The 19,607-nt window shown below is 43.1% G+C and overlaps 1 protein-coding gene across 1 annotated transcript in view; it reads left to right on the top strand.

Annotated features, from left to right (window-relative positions):
• The window catches only part of LOC139422710 (dymeclin), a 216,526-nt gene that overhangs the window by 114,208 nt on the left and 82,711 nt on the right, over window positions 1–19,607 (top strand). The window lies entirely within an intron of this gene.

Genomic DNA, 19,607 nt, shown 5'->3' with positions numbered 1-19,607 from the left:
AGGGACTACTTCCGGCGCCGACAGAGATGGCCGCCTCGCTTCGCGTTCCTAGGAAACTATGCAGTTTTTTGTTTTTTTACGTGTTATTTCTTACATTAGTACCCCAGGTCATCTTAGGTTTCATCACATACAGTCGAGAAGAACTACTGAATATAAGATCAGCGTCAACTCACCATCAGTACGACCAAGAATACGCTTTTCGCGACGCGGATCCTGTGCTCTGCCTTACAAACAGGACAACGGAGTGGATCCCATGCAGCGACCCAAAAAAACGACTCCGAAAAAGAGGGAAACGAGGCGGTCTTCTGGTCAGACTCCGGAGACGGGCACACCGTGCACCATTCCCTAGCATTCTTCTTGCCAATGTCCAGTCTCTTGACAACAAGGTTGATGAAATCCGAGCAAGGGTAGCATTCCAGAGGGACATCAGAGACTGTAACGTTCTTTGCTTCACGGAAACGTGGCTTACTGGAGAGACGCTATCCGAAGCGGTGCAGCCAACAGGTTTCTCCACGCATCGCGCAGACAGGAAAAAACATATTTCTGGTAAAAAGAGGGGCGGGGGCGTATGCCTTATGACTAACGTGACATGGTGTGATGAAAGAAACATACAGGAACTCAAATCCTTCTGTTCACCTGATTTAGAATTCCTCACAATCAAATGTAGACCGCATTATCTACCAAGAGAATTCTCTTCGATTATAATCACAGCCGTATATATCCCCCCCCCAAGCAGACACATCGTTGGCTCTGAATGAACTTTATTTGACTCTTTGCAAACTGGAAACCATTTATCCGGAGGCTGCATTCATTGTAGCTGGGGATTTTAACAAGGCTAATCTGAAAACAAGACTCCCCAAATTTTATCAGCATATCGATTGCGCAACCAGGGGTGGAAAGACCTTGGATCATTGTTACTCTAACTTCCGCGACGCATATAAGGCCCTGCCCCGCCCCCCTTTCGGAAAAGCTGACCACGACTCCATTTTGTTGATCCCTGCCTACAGACAGAAACTAAAACAAGAGGCTCCCACGCTGAGGTCTGTCCAACGCTGGTCCGACCAAGCTGACTCCACACTCCAAGACTGCTTCCATCACGTGGACTGGGACATGTTTCGTATTGCGTCAGACAACAACATTGACGAATACGCTGATTCGGTGTGCGAGTTCATTAGAACGTGCGTTGAATATGTCGTTCCCATAGCAACGATTAAAACATTCCCTAACCAGAAACCGTGGATTGATGGCAGCATTCGTGTGAAACTGAAAGCGCGAACCACTGCTTTTAATCAGGGCAAGGTGTCTGGTAACATGACCGAATACAAACAGTGCAGCTATTCCCTCCGCAAGGCTATCAAACAAGCTAAGCGTCAGTACAGAGACAAAGTAGAATCTCAATTCAACGGCTCAGACACAAGAGGCATGTGGCAGGGTCTACAGTCAATCACGGACTACAGGAAGAAATCCAGCCCAGTCACGGACCAGGATGTCCTGCTCCCAGGCAGACTAAATAACTTTTTTGCCCGCTTTGAGGACAATACAGTGCCACTGACACGGCCTGCAACGAAAACTTGCGGTCTCTCCTTCACTGCAGCCGAGGTGAGTAAGACATTTAAACGTGTTAACCCTCGCAAGGCTGCAGGCCCAGACGGCATCCCCAGCCGCGCCCTCAGAGCATGCGCAGACCAGCTGGCCGGTGTGTTTACGGACATATTCAATCAATCCCTATACCAGTCTGCTGTTCCCACATGCTTCAAGAGGGCCACCATTGTTCCTGTTCCCAAGAAAGCTAAGGTAACTGAGCTAAACGACTACCGCCCCGTAGCACTCACTTCCGTCATCATGAAGTGCTTTGAGAGACTAGTCAAGGACCATATCACCTCCACCCTACCTGACACCCTAGACCCACTCCAATTTGCTTACCGCCCAAATAGGTCCACAGACGATGCAATCTCAACCACACTGCACACTGCCCTAACCCATCTGGACAAGAGGAATACCTATGTGAGAATGCTGTTCATTGACTACAGCTCGGCATTCAACACCATAGTACCCGCCAAGCTCGTCATCAAGCTCGAGACCCTGGGTCTCGACCCCGCCCTGTGCAACTGGGTACTGGACTTCCTGACGGGCCGCCCCCAGGTGGTGAGGGTAGGCAACAACATCTCCTCCCCGCTGATCCTCAACACTGGGGCCCCACAAGGGTGCGTTCTGAGCCCTCTCCTGTACTCCCTGTTCACCCACGACTGCGTGGCCACGCACGCCTCCAACTCAATCATCAAGTTTGCGGACGACACAACAGTGGTAGGCTTGATTACCAACAACGACGAGACGGCCTACAGGGAGGAGGTGAGGGCCCTCGGAGTGTGGTGTCAGGAAAATAACCTCACACTCAACGTCAACAAAACTAAGGAGATTATTGTGGACTTCAGGAAACAGCAGAGGGAACACCCCCCTATCCACATCGATGGAACAGTAGTGGAGAGGGTAGCAAGTTTTAAGTTCCTCGGCATACACATGACAGACAAACTGAATTGGTCCACTCACACAGACAGCATTGTGAAGAAGGCGCAGCAGCGCCTCTTCAACCTCAGGAGGCTGAAGAAATTCGGCTTGTCACCAAAAGCACTCACAAACTTCTACAGATGCACAATCGAGAGCATCCTGGCGGGCTGTATCACCGCCTGGTACGGCAACTGCTCCGCCCTCAACCGTAAGGCTCTCCAGAGGGTAGTGAGGTCTGCACAACGCATCACCGGGGGCAAACTACCTGCCCTCCAGGACACCTACACCACCCGATGTCACAGGAAGGCCATAAAGATCATCAAGGACATCAACCACCCGAGCCACTGCCTGTTCACCCCGCTATCATCCAGAAGGCGAGGTCAGTACAGGTGCATCAAAGCTGGGACCGAGAGACTGAAAAACAGCTTCTATCTCAAGGCTATCAGACTGTTAAACAGCCACCACTAACATTGAGTGGCTGCTGCCAACACACTGACACTGACTCAACTCCAGCCACTTTAATAATGGGAATTGATGGGAAATTATGTAAATATATCACTAGCCACTTTAAACAATGCTACCTTATATAATGTTACTTACCCTACATTATTCATCTCATATGCATACGTATATACTGTACTCTATATCATCGACTGTATCCTTATGTAATACATGTATCACTAGCCACTTTAACTATGCCACTTTGTTTACATACTCATCTCATATGTATATACTGTACTCGATACCATCTACTGTATCTGCCTATGCTGCTCTGTACCATCACTCATTCATATATCCTTATGTACATATTCTTTATCCCCTCACACTGTGTACAAGACAGTAGTTTTGGAATTGTTAGTTAGATTACTTGTTGGTTATTACTGCATTGTCGGAACTAGAAGCACAAGCATTTCGCTACACTCGCATTAACATCTGCTAACCATGTGTATGTGACAAATAAAATTTGATTTGATTTGGAGTAGTACACAGTGTTGTACGAGATCTTCAGTTTCTTGGCAATTTCTCGCATGGAATAGCCTTCATTTCTCCGAACAAGAATAGACTGAGGAGTTTCAGAAGAAAGGTCTTTGTTTCTGGCCATTTTGAGCCTGTAATCGAACCCACAAATGCTGGTTTTCCAGATACTCAACTAGTCTAAAGGCCAGTTTTATTGCTTCTTTAATCAGAACAACAGTTTTCAGCTGTCTAACAAAATTGCAAAAGGGTTTTCTATTGATCAATTAGCCTTTTAAAATAATAAACATGGATTAGCTAACACAACGTGCCATTGGAACACAGGAGTGATTGAGTGGTTGCTGATAATGGACCTACAGTGCCTTGCGAAAGTATTCGGCCCCCTTGAACTTTTGCGACATTTCAGGCTTCAAACATAAAGATATAAAACTGTATTTTTTTGTGAAGAATCAACAACAAGTGGGACACAATCATGAAGTGGAACGACATTTATTGGATATTTCAAACTTTTTTAACAAATCAAAAACTGAAAAATTGGCCGTGCAAAATTATTCAGCCCCTTTACTTTCAGTGCAGCAAACTCTCTCCAGAAGTTCAGTGAGGATCTCTGAATGATCCAATGTTGACCTAAATGACTAATGATGATAAATACAATCCACCTGTGTGTAATCAAGTCTCCGTATAAATACACCTGCACTGTGATAGTCTCAGAGGTCCGTTAAAAGCGCAGAGAGCATCATGAAGAACAAGGAACACACCAGGCAGGTCCGAGATACTGTTGTGAAGAAGTTTAAAGCCGGATTTGGATACAAAAAGATTTCCCAAGCTTTAAACATCCCAAGGAGCACTGTGCAAGCGATAATATTGAAATGGAAGGAGTAACACTGCAAATCTACCAAGACCTGGCCGTCCCTCTAAACTTTCAGCTCATACAAGGAGAAGACTGATCAGAGATGCAGCCAAGAGGCCCATGATCACTCTGGATGAACTGCAGAGATCTACAGCTGAGGTGGGAGACTCTGTCCACAGGACAAAAATCAGTCGTATATTGCACAAATCTGGCCTTTATGGAAGAGTGGCAAGAAGAAAGCCATTTCTTAAAGATATCCATAAAAAGTGTCGTTTAAAGTTTGCCACAAGCCACCTGGGAGACACACCAAACATGTGGAAGAAGGTGCTCTGGTCAGATGAAACCAAAATTGAACTTTTTGGCAACAATGCAAAACGTTATGTTTGGCGTAAAAGCAACACAGCTGAACACACCATCCCCACTGTCAAACATGGTGGTGGCAGCATCATGGTTTGGGCCTGCTTTTCTTCAGCAGGGACAGGGAAGATGGTTAAAATTGATGGGAAGATGGATGGAGCCAAATACAGGACCATTCTGGAAGAAAACCTGATGGAGTCTGCAAAAGACCTGAGACTGGGACGGAGATTTGTCTTCCAACAAGACAATGATCCAAAAGGGGTAAAGCAAAATCTACAATGGAATGGTTCAAAAATAAACATATCCAGGTGTTAGAATGGCCAAGTCAAAGTCCAGACCTGAATCCAATCGAGAATCTGTGGAAAGAACTGAAAACTGCTGTTCACAAATGCTCTCCATCCAACCTCACTGAGCTTGAGCTGTTTTGCAAGGAGGAATGGGAAAAAATGTCAGTCTCTCAATGTGCAAAACTGATAGAGACATACCCCAAGCGACTTACAGCTGTAATCGCAGCAAAAGGTGGCGCTACAAAGTATTAACTTAAGGGGGCTGAATAATTTTGCACGGCCAATTTTTCAGTTTTTGATTTGTTAAAAAAGTTTGAAATATCCAATAAATGTCGTTCCACTTCATGATTGTGTCCCACTTGTTGTTGATTCTTCACAAAAAAATACAGTTTTATATCTTTATGTTTGAAGCCTGAAATGTGGCAAAAGGTCGCAAAGTTCAAGGGGGCCAAATACTTTCGCAAGGCACTGTATGTACACCTATGTAGATATTACATTAAAAATCATCTGTTTCCATCTACAGTAGTCATTTACAGCATTAACAATGTCTACACTGCATTTCTGATCAATTTGATGTTATTTTAAAGGATAAAAAAATAGCTTTTCTTTCATAAACATGGACATTTCTAAGTGACCCCAAACTTTTGAAACGTAATGTCTTTCTCTCGCTCCAGGTGCAGTAGCCTCAAACACTGGCTGGTCACTTCGGGCGGGAGGAGCTTTTGCACTTGCTTATTCATTCTCTATGCTTCCAGGTTAAGCTACAGTTTTATGCTTCCAGGTTAAACCGGACTCTAGTCCTATGGTTCCAGATTAAACCAGACTCTAGTCCTATGGTTCCAGGTTAAACCAGACTCTAGTCCTATGCTTCCAGGTTAAACCGGACTCTAGTCCTATGCTTCCAGGTTAAACCGGACTCTAGTCCTATGCTTCCAGGTTGAACCAGACTCTAGTCCTAATGCTGGGATAAGGCCTGCATAGGGGACTGGACTCCCAGGTTGGGTGGCAGAGCTCTAATGCTGGGATTAGGCCTGCATAGGGGACTGGACTCCCAGGTCGGGTGGCAGAGCTCTAACGCTGGGATAAGGCCTGCATAGGGGACTGGAGTCCTGGGTTGCATCCAAAATGGCACCCTTTCCCTAATGCAATACTTTCTACAAAGCATATGTTATATCATGCAAAGCCATGATGTACCGATTCCATGGAACATGGTTTGAGTTTATACACAAAACAACACCGGATTCAAAACTTCTATTTTTTTTATTTAAATTATTATTGCAACCAGTAGAATGTTGTATATACAATCTTCCCAGCTCTGCAGATTTTTTTGCGAGGAGGCAGAGTCATTAGATCAGTTATTTTGGTACTGTCCATATGTATCTCGTTTTTGGTCACAGGTCCAGGAATGGCTGAAGAATTGCAACGTTTACCTAGAACTACCGCTGCAGATGGCAATACTGGGTGATTTTAAAAGTCAAAGTCAATCAATGAATAATATAATTATTATTTTAGCAAAAATGTTTATCTTTAATTTACAATCTGTAGAAGCTATGAGAATAGAAAGGTTCAGTACTTTTGTGAAGCATCACAGCACAGTTGAAAAATAGAAATCCAAAATGGATGGTGTTAAGAGAGAGATGAATGGAGCTGAAGGGTGGGACTAATAACAAGATAACCAATGTAAAACATACAGGGTCTGTAAAATGTATATATGTTCAGAAATGTTGTGAAATGTCAACTGTATGTGTATATGGGATTGTATGGGTATGTGTATATATGTGTGTGTATGTGTGGATATATACAGTTAAAGTCGGAAATATATTTAAACTCAGTTTTTCACAATTCCTGACATTTAATCCTAGTAAAAATTCCCTGTCTTAGGTCAGTTAGGATCACCACTTTATTTTAAGAATATGAAATGTCAGAATAATAGTAGAGAGAATAATTTATTTCAGCTTTTATTTATTTCATCACATTCCCAGTGGGTCAGAAGTTTACATACACTCAATTAGTATTTGGTAGCATTGCCTTTACATTTTTTAACTTGGGTTAAATGTTTCGGGTAGCCTTCCACAAGCTTCACACAATAAGTTGCGTGAATTCTGGCCCATTTTAACTGACAGAGCTGGTGTAACTGAGTCAGGTTTGTAAGGCCTCCTTGCTCACACATGCTTTTTCAGTTCTGCCCACACATTTTCTATAGGATTGAGGTCAGGGCTTTGTGATGGCCACTCCAATACCTTGACTTGACCTTAAGCCATTTTGCCACAACTTTGGAAGTATGCTTGGGGTCATTGTCCATTTGGAAGACCCATTTGCGACCAAGCTTTAACTTCCTGACTGATGTCTTGAGATATTGCTTCAATATATCCACAACATTTCCCTTCCTCATGATGCCATCTATGTTGTGAAGTGCACCAGTCCCTCCTGCAGCAAAGCACCCCCACAACATGCGGCTGCCAACCTTGTGCTCACGGTTGGGATGGTGTTCTTCGGCTTGCCAAGCCACCCCCTTTTTCCTCCAAACATAACGATGGACATTATGGCCAAACAGTTCTATTTTTGTTTCATCAGACCAGAGGACACTTCACCAAAAAGTATGATCTTTGTCCCCATGTGCAGTTGCAAACCGTAGTCTGGCTTTTTTATGGCGGTTTTGGAGCATTGGCTTCTTCCTTTCAGGTAGTGTGATATAGGACTCGTTTTACTGTGGATATAGATACCTTTGTACCTGTTTTTTGTCCAGCATCTTCACTGGGTCCTTTGCTGGTGTTCTGGGATTCATTTGCACTTTTTGCACCAAAGTACGTTCATCTCTAGGAGACAGAATGCGTCTCCTTCCTGAGCGGTATAAAGGTTGTATGGTCCCATGGTGTTTACACTTGCGTACTATTGTTTGTACAGATGAGCGTGGTACCTTCAGGTGTTTGGAAATTTCTCCCATGGATGTTCCAGACTTGTGGAGGTCTACATTTTTTTTTCTTGAGGTCCAGGCTCATTTCTTTTGATTTTCCCATAATTCCAAGCAAAGAGACACTGAGTTTGAAGCTAGACCTTGAAATACATTCACAGGTACACCTCCAATTGACTCAAATTATGTCAATTAACCTAGCAGAAGCTTCTAAAGCCATGACATTTTCTGGAACTTTCCAAGCTGTTTAAAGGCACAGTCAACTTAGTGTATGTAAACTTCTGACCAACTGGAATTGTGATATAGTGAATTATAGGTTAAATAATCTGTCTGTAAACAATTGTTGGAAAAATGACTTGTCATGCACAAGAAGATGTCCTAACCGACTTGCCTAAACTATAGTTTGTTAACAAGAAATTTGTGGAGTAGTTGAAAAACGAGTTTTCATGACTCCAACCTAACTGTATATTTACACCCAAAATATATGGGGCATTGGAAATGATGCAGACAATTACATTGTTGGAAGCAACAATCTATCCGAAATATTAAAGCCATGTCTGTCAGAGCTATAGAGTGGGCCGAAGGGTTGCAGTCAGTCAATATGGCAGAGGGTCTTTGTGCTAGTGGGGATCACCAGGTGTGCCTCTCACTCAGTCTCAGTAATAGCATGTCTACAAAAGACCCCATAGAGTCCAAGTTACCCTACAGACAGACCAGGACCCAGGCCTCTTTGCCAGCACTGGTAATCATATCTCAATACACCTTTCAGTAGCTCAATCATACCGCATAAAGCCAATGATATAAACGGCCTTGGTGACCTGCACTGGATGAATGGTGCTGACATGTGGCACAGGTGTATGTCTGCTGAGTCCTGCATTAATTTGGCTGGTTTCTTTGTGCAACAGTTTGGGAGATTCTGTCTCATTTGGTCTTGTTGTATGGCTTATTTTGTGTCGGAGTCTGCTGATGAATGTGTGGGTGGGGGTGTGCGTACGTGCACCTGTACGTGTGTTTGACTGTGTGTGTGTGTTTGCCCGTACGTGTGTGTGACTGTGTTTGCGTTTGTCCGTACGTGTGTGTGACTGTGTGTGTTTGCCCGTACGTCTGTGTGTGTGTGTGTGTGTGTGTGTTTGTCCGTACGTGCGTGTGTGTGTGTGTTTGTCCGTACGTGTGTGTGTGTGTTTGTCCGTACATGTGTGTGACTGTGTGTGTGTTTGCCCGTGTGTGTGTTTGTCCGTACGTGTGTGTGCGTGCGCTTGCACGTCCATTTCACAGTAGGTCAACCTGACACAGCTTCCAGGCACTGTGTCTAGACTAAACATGACCAATGGAAAAGGCTGCCATGCCAATGATGCCAAAACAATAGCCTATGGCAGCTAGCGCCCGGCCCGGCTCTGTCCTGTCGGTCAATTAGTAACAAAATGTGCCCCTCCGTCCCATCACTTTTATAAAGAGACACACAGAGAGCACATAACAAAGGATGTCCCCCCCCCCCCCTTCATTGTATTGGGTTTCAAAGAGCACAGAGCATCAGAGCGTGCTCAGACCTCAGTCATAGTACCCACCCAGGGTATGTCTATGTTTTGAAACACGCGTGCCACCATGTTGTTGAAGGCTGAATGAAAATTCCCACACATCCAACCCAAGCAGAAACAGTGTATCCATATGGTAAAGGAATACAGTTGAATTAGCAGGTAGGCTGGATCTGGCACATTTACAGAAATGTTGGTCATCAATGTGCATGGTCCCTGTCGACTAACGTTAAAGACTCCATTTTGTTGGATTTGATTTGAACCACGGTGGGTCCTAAGAGGATTCAGAGCACTACTCAGCAGCAGGTCAGCTGCTGCTTGATAACAGGAAGGAATTCCAATCGACTCCACCCCTGTTCCAGACTGTTCTCACCAGGCAGGCTTAATGAGTTAGTGTTGAGGAGAGGGAACGTTCATGGAACACGATAATCGGCTGCAGCTTTTGTCTTGTTAGTTGCTGCACACTACAGTACATTTTATGAACCTATTTGACTATTTTCTTCATATATTTAACCAACTGTCACCCATTTCACCATCTTCTAACCTCGCTCAAATTCCAGCAACAAAATTCCTTACACCATTTTAAAGTAATATTGTGTGTGTGTGTGCGTGTGCGCAGTGTAGAACTCATTGAATGTTGAGGGGTGTATAGCTGTGTGTGTGTGTGTTCCTCCTGAACCGTGCTCCTGCCTGTGTTGTTAAGCTGTGTTCCCACATGGCGGTTTACTCCTCTCTGTGTGTTATTAGAGCTACAGAAACCATCTGCTGTTCCTGGGTGAGGGGGGGGAGTAGTGCTCTACTTTTGACCAGGGCCCATAGGGGGGGTAGTGCTCTACTTTTGACCAGGGCCCATAGGGGGGGGGAGTAGTGCTCTACTTTTGACCAGGGCCCATAGGGGAGGAGAGGGGGGGAGTAGTGCTCTACTTTTGACCAGGGCCCATAGGGAGGGTAGTGCTCTACTTTTGACCAGGGCCCATAGTGAGGTTAGTGCTCTACTTTTGACCAGGGCCCATAGGGGGGGCTCGGGGGGTGCTCTACTTTTGACCAGGGCCCATAGGGGAGGGGGGGGAGTAGTGCTCTGCTTTTGACCAGGGCCCATGGGGGGGTAGTGCTCTACTTTTGACCAGGGCCCATAGGGGGGGGGGGGGGGGGGTGCTCTACTTTTGACCAGGGCCCATAGGGGGGAGTAGTGCTCTACTTTTGACCAGGGCCCATAGGGGGAACTAGTGCACTATATTTGACCAGGGCCCATAGGGGGAACTAGTGCACTGTATTGGAAATAAGGTGCCATTTGGGACACTGTATTTGTCATGGGTATGGGGCATACGGTGGACAGCATGAGGAGCCTGGGCTGAATTGGTGTGATGATTTCTGTTCTGTGGTCCAGGCTGAGTACTGTCTGTTGAGGTACAGTTCAAAGACAGCGGTTACAGGAATGTAGCCATCAAACATTGTTGTTTGATAAAATGGTGGCTGGGCACCGATAGTGTACCAGTTGAAACTGGCTGTATGTAAATAACATTACAGTAATGATTGTTGCTAGACTGGTTTTCTGCTTAGAAATGGCATACAGTAGCAGGACTGATTTTCTTTTAAATGACTCTAAGGTTGCACATTTTGGGGAATATGCAGAGGTGGAAACTTTCCATGGGAATTAACGGGAATATATGGAAATTAACAGGAATATATGGGAATTAACATGAATACCATTTAAATGTAACAGTTTTTGGAGTTGGATATATTTACCATATCATATGGAGACCTTCACTTGAACTTTGTTGAACTCTGCATGCAGCAAATGAGGAGATAAAGCATGTCTGGTTGGAGGGGTGTATGCTGGGTGAAGAACATTCAGAAATCTCTTCCAATACACATTGCCTGTGAGCATCAGAGGTGAACCAGTTGCATACACAGCTCGAGCAAGACATTCATCAGCGTTTCTCTGACTACGTTGCTCCATTGAGTCAAACAAACTTCTGATTCCAGGAGGACCATGAGCTGTTGCTATCGATAAGGTGTCTGATTCATAATTTTCACCTCGAATCGAAGTAATGAGGCTTTTGTCAGAGGTTGCTTGTTGTGAGTGCTTGAGGGAACTTAATGCACTTGGCCAGATGATTCTGCATCTTCGTTGCATTCTTCACATATGATTTGGCACAGCATTTGCAAATGTCCACATATTTTCCTTCTACATTAGCTGCAGTGAAATGTCTCCACACATCAGATAGTGCCCGTGGCATTTTCCTGTAAAGATTATATTTTTTTGTAAAAAAACAACAAATACAATTCCATTTACAGATAAATAGTTAAGCAGTTAGATTAAACAACTCCTTTGTAAAATGAATGTTTTAAAATGAAACATGTATAGAAACAGGTGAATTAAAACCCACATGGTAGCAAAAACTAACTAGCAGAAATTGTTAACAAGTTAGAAATGATTTAAACACACTTTGCTGTAAGCTACTGTTTACTAGTTAACCAAAAATAATGTATGTCATATAAAATATATTCACCCCACCCAGCATTGTAAAAACGTACCAGAAAGCATGTAGTCCTTGGCTCAGACAGTGTAGTAGTGTGGGCTCAATAGCATATCATTAGTGTGCAAGATCTTGAGAATCAGCTGTACATGTGATGGAAGAATGCACTGTGCATGTGATGGAAGAATGCACTGTGCATGTGATGGAAGAATGCACTGTGCATGTGATGGAAGAATGCACTGTGCATGTGATGGAAGAATGCACTGTGCATGTGATGGAAGAATGCACTGTGCATGTGATGGAAGAATGCACTGTGCATGTGATGGAAGAATGCACTGTGCATGTGATGGAAGAATGCACTGTGCATGTGATGGAAGAATGCACTGTGCATGTGATGGAAGAATGCACTGTGCATGTGATGGAAGAATGCACTGTGCATGTGATGGAAGAATGCACTGTGCATGTGATGGAAGAATGCACTGTGCATGTGATGGAAGAATGCACTGTGCATGTGATGGAAGAATGCACTGTGCATGTGATGGAAGAATGCACTGTGCATGTGATGGAAGAATGCACTGTGCATGTGATGGAAGAATGCACTGTGCATGTGATGGAAGAATACACTGTGCATGTGATGGAAGAATGCACTGTGCATGTGATGGAAGAATGCACTGTGCATGTGATGGAAGAATGCACTGTGCATGTGATGGAAGAATGCACTGTGCATGTGATGGAAGAATGCACTGTGCATGTGATGGAAGAATGCACTGTGCATGTGATGGAAGAATGCACTGTGCATGTGATGGAAGAATGCACTGTGCATGTGATGGAAGAATGCACTGTGCATGCAGTGTCACGCCCTGACCGTAGATGCTTTGTATGTTTCTATTTTTAGTTTGGTCAGGGTGTGATGTGGCTGGGTATTCTATGTTGTATGTCTAGGTGTTGTGTTTATGTTTAGGCCTGGTATGATTCCCAATCAGAGGCAGCTGTCAATCGTTGTCTCTGATTGAGAACCATTACTTAGGCAGCCTGTTTTCCCACTATGGGTTGTGGGTAGTTGTTTTCTGTCTTTGTGTGTCTGTACCAGACAGAACTGTTTCGTTTGTTCCGCGATGTTGTTTTTTTGTTCTAGTGTTCAGTTTCTTAATTAAATCTACCATGAACACGTACCACGGTGCACCTTGGTCCTCTTCACCTTCTTCCACCTACGACAACCGTTACATGCAGAGGGCTGCAATTCCATTGAATTGGGGATAGTTTAACCAAAATATGCCACAAGACCTAGAATTGCCTTGTGTGTATCCCACAAAAAAGGTTCACTGTTATAAGCAAACTTTTTTTTCCCTTGCCATGATACTGGTATCATCCTGACCTACTAGCTAAGCAGATAGCTAGCTATGTGACCTGTTAGCAAAGATTACAATACATAACCCTATCATCTGTGGTGTTAGCAAGCTAGCTATATTAGCTACTCTGCTCACTAGCTGGCTAGATAAACATGGTGCTAAGATATCAGGTGGGAGCCTAGTAGCCAATGTAGCTGGCTAACGTGATCTATTTACTGCTGTGCTGATCTGACCAGCTGCAAGCATATTCATAAATTAGATGATCGTTGGAATAGAGAACAAATGAATTGTTTTCAAATACCTACATAAAGGTTGGCAATAGGTTTAGCGACCGAACACTCTTCCTTCATGTTTATGGACCAAGAAAGCTGTAGATCGGTGAGCGGTCTCACTTCTCGAACTAGGGGCAGATTTGAGTCATTCACACAAGAACGTTCATCGCCGTTTCATATGTTTTCCTACCCTCGCACTCCTTGTTGGATATGACGCACATTTATGTCTTGGTAGAGAGTGTCATCGCCATAGCTAGTTATCGTAGTAGCAGTAAACCGCAGCAAGTGATATGAGCAATGGAGAGAGATGTGAGGAAATCTGAAAGGGAGCGGAGTTAAAGCCTATTGTAGCAGTCGATCAAGTTACAACCCGCTCATTTCTAGACAGATAGACGAAAAGCAAGTTGATTTGAATTTCATCCTGGCAGTTGAGTTGTTTTAGTAATGCGTCCTGACAGTTGAGTTGATTTAGTAATGCGTCCTGACAGTTGAGTTGATTTTAGTAATGCGTCCTGACAGTTGAGTTGATTTAGTAATGCGTCCTGACAGTTGAGTTGATTTAGTAATGCGTCCTGACAGTTGAGTTGATTTAGTAATGCGTCCTGACAGTTGAGTTGATTTAGTAATGCGTCCTGACAGTTGAGTTGATTTAGTAATGCATCCTGACAGTTGAGTTGATTTAGTAATGCGTCCTGACAGTTGAGTTGATTTAGTAATGCGTCCTGACAGTTGAGTTGTTTTAGTAATGCGTCCTGACAGTTGAGTTGTTTTAGTAATGCGTCCTGACAGTTGAGTTGATTTAGTAATGCGTCCTGACAGTTGAGTTGATTTAGTAATGCGTCCTGACAGTTGAGTTGATTTAGTAATGCGTCCTGACAGTTGAGTTGATTTAGTAATGCGTCCTGACAGTTGAGTTGTTTTAGTAATGCGTCCTGACAGTTGAGTTGATTTAGTAATGCATCCTGACAGTTGAGTTGATTTAGTAATGCGTCCTGACAGTTGAGTTGATTTAATAATGCGTCCTGACAGTTGAGTTGATTTAGTAATGCGTCCTGACAGTTGAGTTGTTTTAGTAATGCGTCCTGACAGTTGAGTTGATTTAGTAATGCGTCCTGACAGTTGAGTTGATTTAGTAATGCGTCCTGACAGTTGAGTTGATTTAGTAATGCGTCCTGACAGTTGAGTTGATTTAGTAATGCGTCCTGACAGTTGAGTTGATTTAGTAATGCGTCCTGACAGTTGAGTTGTTTTAGTAATGCGTCCTGACAGTTGAGTTGATTTAGTAATGCATCCTGACAGTTGAGTTGATTTAGTAATGCGTCCTGACAGTTGAGTTGATTTAATAATGCGTCCTGACAGTTGAGTTGATTTAGTAATGCGTCCTGACAGTTGAGTTGATTTAGTAATGCGTCCTGACAGTTGATTTAGTAATGCGTCCTGACAGATGAGTTGATTTAGTAATGCGTCCTGACAGTTGAGTTGATTTAGTAATGCGTCCTGACAGTTGAGTTGTTTTAGTAATGCGTCCTGACAGTTGAGTTGATTTAGTAATGCATCCTGACAGTTGAGTTGATTTAGTAATGCGTCCTGACAGTTGAGTTGATTTAATAATGCGTCCTGACAGTTGAGTTGATTTAGTAATGCGTCCTGACAGTTGAGTTGATTTAGTAATGCGTCCTGACAGTTGATTTAGTAATGCGTCCTGACAGATGAGTTGATTTAGTAATGCGTCCTGACAGTTGAGTTGATTTAGTAATGCGTCCTGACAGTTGAGTTGATTTAGTAATGCGTCCTGACAGTTGAGTTGATTTAGTAATGCGTCCTGACAGTTGATTTAGTAATGCGTCCTGACAGTTGATTTAGTAATGCGTCCTGACAGTTGATTTAGTAATGCGTCCTGACAGTTGATTTAGTAATGCGTCCTGACAGTTGAGTTGATTTAGTAATGCGTCCTGACAGTTGAGTTGATTTAGTAATGCGTCCTGACAGTTGAGTTGATTTAGTAATGCGTCCTGACAGTTGAGTTGATTTAGTAATGCGTCCTGACAGTTGATTTAGTAATGCGTCCTGACAGTTGATTTAGTAATGCGTCCTGACAGTTGATTTAGTAATGCGTCCTGACAGTTGATTTAGTAATGCGTCCTGACAGTTGAGTTGATTTAGTAATGCGTCCTGACAGTTGAGTTGATTTAGTAATGCGTCCTGACAGTTGAGTTGATTTAGTAATGCGTCCTGACAGTTGATTTAGTAATGCGTCCTGACAGTTGATTTAGTAATGCGTCCTGACAGTTGATTTAGTAATGCGTCCTGACAGTTGATTTAGTAATGCGTCCTGACAGTTGAGTTGATTTAGTAATGCGTCCTGACAGTTGAGTTGATTTAGTAATGCGTCCTGACAGTTGATTTAGTAATGCGTCCTGACAGTTGATTTAGTAATGCGTCCTGACAGCTAAAAATGTATGTTTTCCTGATCACGGAAAATGACTAAACAATACTACACATCATGACGTTGTACCCATTTGAATGGATAGATGTTCTTTTATATTCTCAAATTAACATCATTGCCTATGTGATGTCCTTACGTACAGGTCTGACATCCTGGACTGATGCCTCTATGCAAATGTTGTTGATCAGTAGGCTAATATAAGTCCCAAATGGAAGACAAACAGATTGTCATCTGTAGCACCATGGACTCCACTGATCAGCCAAAACAAGCTCAATAACTCAATGCACACACTCCTGTTTAATATGCATTCACCTGTATTGTAAGTAGGCCTACGCTGTCTTCATTTACCCAGGTTAAGAGATTTACCATTCAAATACAATTATTACTATTATGTTATGTAGTTAGATTGGTGAAAAACGTTTGAAAATGTATGCATTAATGCATACATGGATGTCTCTGGGAAATGTCATCAACATTTTCTAATTGAATGATATGATATGAATATCGGCCGTCGCCTCCTTGACCCCCAAAAATCAGAATTGGCATCTGCACTATAAAATATTTGTTGGTCGTTCTCTAATTAAAAGTGTTAGCGCTAGTAATGTATGTATCAATATTTATGTTTACAAATGAGCAATGACACAGCCAATGAATATATAGCACCACTTTAGATTTCACCCCTGTCTCATAATCAAATGGTTCAGACCTTTTGGGACATGTTGACACTCGGATTGAACATGTGCAAAATCAGGAATAGGCCTACCTTGTTGGTCAGCGTGCTACGAGGCTACTGATATTGCCTTGGGATGTTCGGCATACGAAATGACTTTTAGTTCAATGACTGTCACCACAGTTACATGCAGTTCCACCCTGAAGAAGAGGATGCATGAGGTATTTTCTGAAGGTAGAAAGAAAGTCATTTCTACAATTCGTAATGTTTGAATTGATTTCTGACAGATCCAGCAGACCGATGCCCTCCTGTTTTAAACATTTGAACCAGGGACCGATGTGAGTCGTTACGTTCCTTCTGAATAGGGCGCTGCTTTTGACCCGAGCCCTATGGGGTGTCATTTGAGACTCGGGATGATGTCACTGTTCCTAGAAGCTCCGGACATAACATTCTATCCCATCAACCAGATAGATCATAGGGATTTGTACAATATAGGACATTTAACACAGGTTATGATTGAACCCTTATTCACATGCTGCTGTCATTGAAGCCTTCTAATGGGTATTGGTTTGGGGGATGAAGGCCGGTCTGTGTCTGATAGAAGTCCCTTAGACAGCAGCTCAAATCAAGCCTGTCGCCTACATACTTACTTTTTTCTAGTCTACCCGTAAATCAAAGGTTGTGTGATGGACGGACAACTTTGGTTCCAAATAAATAATACATTTGTTGGTTTTGGAGAAAACTGAAAGCTTGGCATGTATAGTCAGTCTGAGAGCTTGGTTTAGCTACATGTATAGTCAGTCTGAGACCTTGGCCTAGCTGCATGTATAGTCAGTCTGAGAGCTTGGCCTAGCTGCATGTATAGTCAGTCTGAGAGCTTGGCCTAGCTGCATGGTTTAGCAGTCAGTCTGTGAGCTTGGTTTAGCTGCATGTATTGTCAGTCTGAGAGCTTGGTTTAGCTGCATGTATAGTCAGTCAGCGCTTGGTTTAGCTGAATGCATGTATAGTCAGTCTGACAGCTTGGTTTAGCTGCATGTATAGTCAGTCAGCGCTTGGTTTAGCTGAATGCATGTATTGTCAGTCTGAGAGCTTGGTTTAGCTGCATGTATAGTCAGTCAGCGCTTGGTTTAGCTGAATGCATGTATAGTCAGTCTGACAGCTTGGTTTAGCTGCTTGTATAGTCAGTCTGAGAGCTTGGCCTAGCTGCATGTATAGTCAGTCTGAGAGCTTGGCTTAGCTGCATGGTTTAGCAGTCAGTCTTTGTAGTGTCAGACAGCAACCCACATGGTCAGCAACTCTAAAAAGTGTTATTGGACAGTTGGTTTCAGGAACACTTAAGAGTAAGAAAACAGATCAGATTTTCACTTTTCGACCTTGCCGTGCCAATCTGCACACTTCTGAGTGCCAGCAGTCTGTCCTCTGTCCTTTTACGTAGGCTAATCCATCAGGGTCCTCTACATATTTCACACCACACTTGATTGGATTCTATGATGTTCTATTCGATTTAGCTTTGCTTGTATGGTGAGGCTCATTTGTCTGCTGTTTATTCCCCCGGGCTGTTGTGTTTGTGTTATAATGTCTTAGGAATGACACACACCCATTGTTTGGAATGATTTTGTTGAGACCGCTAATGGGTAGAAACTAAGATAGTGGTGTTTGTATAGAACCATGTAGAGAATGAGTTATCTACAGAATCTATGTACACATGAAGAATCCATCAATGTACGTAACTGGAGCTTGTTTCTGCGTCCCATATGCACCCTATCCCTAAGAAAAGTAGTGCACTATATAGGGAATAGGGTGCCCTGGAGAAATTGCAGTATTTCCTCTGTGCACATTTGTAATGTGTTGTTTTGTGAAGAAGACCCTGTATGTGTAAATCGGACATCAATCAGGCATCAGACACAACGCTAGTGTCTGTGTTACATCTCTTCTGTGATGCTCTCTGTCTTTCTCAGGCTGAAATGTGTTTGTGTGTGAGATCTCTTCTGTGATGCTCTCTGTCTTTCTCAGGCTGAAATGTGTCTGTTACACCTCTTCTGTGATGCTCTCTGTCTTTCTCAGGCTGAAATGTGTCTGTGTGTTAGATCTGTTCATAACATTGGCCAATATACACTGTGTACAAAACATTAGGAGCACCTGCTCCTTCCATGACATTTAAAAAAATATATATATATATATATTTCACCTTTATTTAACCGGGTAGGCAAGTTGAGAACAAGTTCTCATTTACAATTGCGACCTGGCCAAGATAAAGCAAAGCAGTTCGACACGTACAACAACAGAGTTACACATAGGACTGACCAGGTGAATCCATGATCCCTTATTGATGTCACTTGTTAAATCCACCAATCAGTGTAGATGAAGGGTAGGAGACGGGTTGAAGAAGGAGTTTTAAGCCTTGAGACAATTGTGACATGGATTATGTATGTGTGCCATTCAGAGTGTGAAAAGGCAAGACAAAAGATTTAAGTGTTTTGAGTGTGTCAAGAACTGCAATGCTGCTGGATTTTTCACAGTCAATAATTTCCCGTTTGTATCAAGAACGCTCCACCACCCAATGAACATCCAGCCAACTTGACACAACTGTGTGAAGCATCCCGAAAGTATTCAGAATCCTGGACTTTTTTCCCTCATCAATCTGCACCCAATACCCATAATGACAAAGCAAAAAAAATAATTTAAAAAAAGTGTTTTTAAAAAATGTGCACAAAAAAACAATATAAAAACAATTCAATGATCACATTTACATAAGTATTCAGACCCTTTAGTCAGTACTTTGTTGGAGCACCTTTGGCAGCTCTGTCAGAGTTACCATCGTGGTCTTTGTCACTTCCCTGACCAAGGTCCTTCTCCCTCGATTGCTCAGTTTCGCCGGGTGGTCAATTAATTGAATTTACAACAGGTGGACTCCAATCCAGTTGTAGAAACAACTCAAGGATGATCAATGAAAACAAGATGCACCTGAGCTCA

Source organism: Oncorhynchus clarkii, chromosome 12, assembly GCF_045791955.1.
Source record: "Oncorhynchus clarkii lewisi isolate Uvic-CL-2024 chromosome 12, UVic_Ocla_1.0, whole genome shotgun sequence".
NCBI lineage: Eukaryota > Metazoa > Chordata > Actinopteri > Salmoniformes > Salmonidae > Oncorhynchus > Oncorhynchus clarkii.
The sequence above is the reverse complement of the archived record's forward strand: the minus strand, read 5'-3'. Positions and strand labels throughout refer to the sequence as shown.